Raw genomic sequence first — 3,655 nt, 5'->3', positions numbered from 1 at the left:
GAATTTTCTTTATAGTCGCTATGATTTTTTGGATTTTTCTTCATAGTCGCTATGACTTCATGAATTTTTCTTTATAGTCGCTATGCCTTCATGAATTGTTTATAGTCGCTATGAATTTTTGTTGCGCTCTAGGAGAAATAACGTAGTGCTTAACATGGAGTACTTCAGAATGGATCAAGTTCCCAAGATTTTTTCACATGGGGAAGTCCTAAACCCACTCTATTAGGTGATGAGGTATCCCGAAAATTTATTTTTGTCGTCTTGATCTCTTATAGAATCGTGACTTAGGTAGTCCTATAGGGCTGGCTAAGCCACTGTTGGATGGGTAGCCTGAATGATTGCATGGGTCGTGACGTATAAGTTAAGCATTCGTTGATGGAGCTGGGTTCCTCCTATATAATTAAATAGAAAAGTAAACAAATAAACGTAAGTTTATTATTAAACATAAAATAAATGAGAAAAAAATTATATGTAGGGAAAATAAAGTAGCAGCAAACAATCTATTTTAGCTTGCAGGTATTTTTTCTATGAGTGTAGAGTTTCTGTAGATTGACATGACTCTTTGTCTTGCGTTATATTTCTTCGTATTTTTTTTCTCGTTTTCTTTTTCCCGAGGAGTGCAACTCATTAGTTTCCTCGATGCGTATGTATTTTTCGGCTCTAGACAATAGCTCCTCCAAGGTGTTCGGGGATTTTCATGTTATAGATTCCTTGAACCTTCCAGAGCGCAAGTTTTGCTGCATTATTCAAGACAGCAAATCGTGATTCACGTCTAGGGCTTTGTGAATTGCGTGAGTAAATCGTCGAACATATTCTCTCAAGTTTTCTCATTCTTTCTGAACAATTGTGAATAAGTATTGTAATGCCCCTATTTTATCTTAATTGACTTTAATTGAGATAATCGGAGATTCCAGAGTTCAAGAGCCGACTTGATTTTGATCAGGGTCCTTTTTGCAAATTTTGGATTTTTTAGGGACTAAAATGCAATTTTGGACTTAAATAGATATTTAAGCTTGGTTGACTCTTTCTCCTTCATTCATTCTTCTCCTCCAACGTTTCTCCCTCCATTGAAGGCGCCCAACGTGTCCTTCAAGCTTTCAAATTTCTTCCCGAGCTCGATCCGTCCGTTGGAATTTATTTCTAAAGGCAGATTAGCGATCACGGCTACGAGAGCTTCGTTTTACCATAAGTATTTCTCCGATCAGATACGTTTTGTTTTTGGGATGTCGTTAGAATCGATTGAGTTGCTAGTATGTTGTTCTTAACAGAGTTCTGATCGTTTATTATCTGTCGATTTCGAAATAGAGCGTCGTTCGGATTTGTTATGATTTTTGAAAGGATTTTCGAAGTTGAGTTTTTATGATTTGTTGGAATTGGATTGTTATTGTTGAATGTTGATTGATAAGAGTTGTTTGGATTGATATTATGCTGTCTGCGCTTTCGGTTTGATCAGAATACAGCCGTTATGCCGCCGGTTTGAGTTTTGGATTGTCAATCGGTTTGTAGTGTTTGAGCCAAGTCTTCGATTGAGTTGTATTTTGATCTCGAGCCTTTATTACTTCTTTTGACAGATTCGTTTGAAGGCCGTTGAGTTGCGAGATTGCAAGAGTTGTATCGCTTTGAAGATTGTAGCCGGTATAGTATCGATTTCTTATTATCGATTGAGGAAGTTTGATTGAATCTTGATTGAGGAATTGTTGTTGTTTCCAGGTTGGAGCATCGACGTTTGAAAGAGGTATAAGATGACTTAGACTAGAATGGAACGTGTGACTCGAATCCGACTTGATTCGAGTGTTTCGAGGAATTACATACTTGCATGTTATTTGCTTTTACTCGAATTTAGTTGATTGAGTTATATTTGCATTGCATTCATCTTGAGCTAAGAATCCTTGATTTTATCGGGCAGGACGGCCCTTTTTATGTTAGACGTTTTGGGGGCTATATTGTGAGTGGCCTGGGTGTAGCCGTTTCACCTAGTGCTAGCATACTCCTTATAGTCGCACCAAAGTCTAGAGGATAGAGATACGTAGCACCATCTCGATCGGGAGAGTCGGTGAGTTGTTTACGTGATCTCATCCTCGGGATCCCCAAAAGCAAAAGCAGCAATTTCTTGATTATCCGAACTTGATAATCCCACATTTAAAGACATGCATTGCATTATGCATTTGAATTAAGTTTTGAGATGATTTTTGGAATTGCTTGTCTTGTATATATGTATCATGTTTTGATATATTATTTGATATGCATGATTATCTCTTTTACTGGGAATATCATTCTCACCGGTTTATTCGGTTGTTGCTTTGTTTTGTATGTGTACTTGGCAACAGGAGGGGCAGGACCAAGTCAGAATAGACCTGGTTAGCGTCAAGAGCAAGAGATAGAAGTGAGACTCGTTTAGAAGTCGAATCAGCATGTCAATCTAGTTTATGTTTTGCGAACATGTTTTGTCATTCGAACTTCTCGTTTTGTATTGTAAGCAAGAATCGATGTAGGTACTACCGAATCGAATGTTTTTCTTCCCTAAACTTTTCTTGTATTGTTATTGGCTTGTCAGATACTTTAAATGCAAATGTTTAGGTTGGTTGGATTTCTTTTCGGTGCCTTGGATTTCTAGGCGAGAGGACAGCGCGGGCGCGCGGCCTTTTGACGAGGTAAGGGCGCGGGCGCGCGATCTGAGAGCGCGGGCGCGCTGGTTCTTGGCGAGGCGCGGGAGCGGGCGCGGGCTTCGGCGCGGGCGCGCGGTCATTTTTTTTTAAAAAAAATAAATCTTTTGATCGCTTAGATTCTTGTTTTCTTGTATGTTTAATTGTTATTTACTCCGAGATTAGTTGTATAAAAACGAGGTCTCATAAGTATGTTGTTGTTTTTGGGTATTTCTAGTTAATTGAGAATTGCTGCATGAAACACTCGGTGTGTTGCTCCAAGTTGGAAATATATTCAGATGACAGCTTATTGAAACATGTGAGAGCTCGCCCTGATAACGTTGTTCGAAATATCTTGCATTAAGCACAAACTGTGATGTCATACAAATCTGCTTTCGCATAAAAATTTTCGATATGATCTTGAGGATCACTAGTTCCATCGAACTCAAGTAGGCTGGAGATTTTGACTCCCTTAGGCAATTCTTCAGATAGAATGGTGTTAATGAACGGGCTTCGACGTGCAGGCAAGATTGCTGACTAATTATCTCCAGTTACATATGTTGAGATCCATCTCCACGGGTTGGATTATTGATTTTGTTTTCGTTAGAGATGTCGTGAACTGTGTGATCACTTGTTTCATCCTCTTTGCGAGTCGTATTTTTCTTAGTTCCCTCGGGATATTTATCAATTGTTTTTGACGCGGTTTTCTTTGGGTCTTTGTTACCGGGGTCATGAGATGAGGACCCTCTTCTATGAGCTCTCTTTTCGGTGCTTCGACGTTAATGGGATGCCACGAACTGAGCAACTGCTTCAGTCGATGCGCGTGCGGCTGTTCCTTCCATTAAGGTTGTCAACATTCCATGTGTGAAACTAAATCCAGGCGGTGGTTCGGAGATGAGAGGTGGGTATCCATTGCGATTATTTTCTTGAGATATTTGTGATGGAGTATGCATTCTCAATGATGCAGTGAATAATTTCCCACAGATGACGCCAAGCTGATGTAGAAAAAAATT

Source organism: Henckelia pumila, chromosome 1 (genome assembly GCF_033568475.1).
Source record: "Henckelia pumila isolate YLH828 chromosome 1, ASM3356847v2, whole genome shotgun sequence".
NCBI classification, from domain to species: domain Eukaryota; kingdom Viridiplantae; phylum Streptophyta; class Magnoliopsida; order Lamiales; family Gesneriaceae; genus Henckelia; species Henckelia pumila.
Note: the sequence above shows the minus strand (reverse complement) of the source record.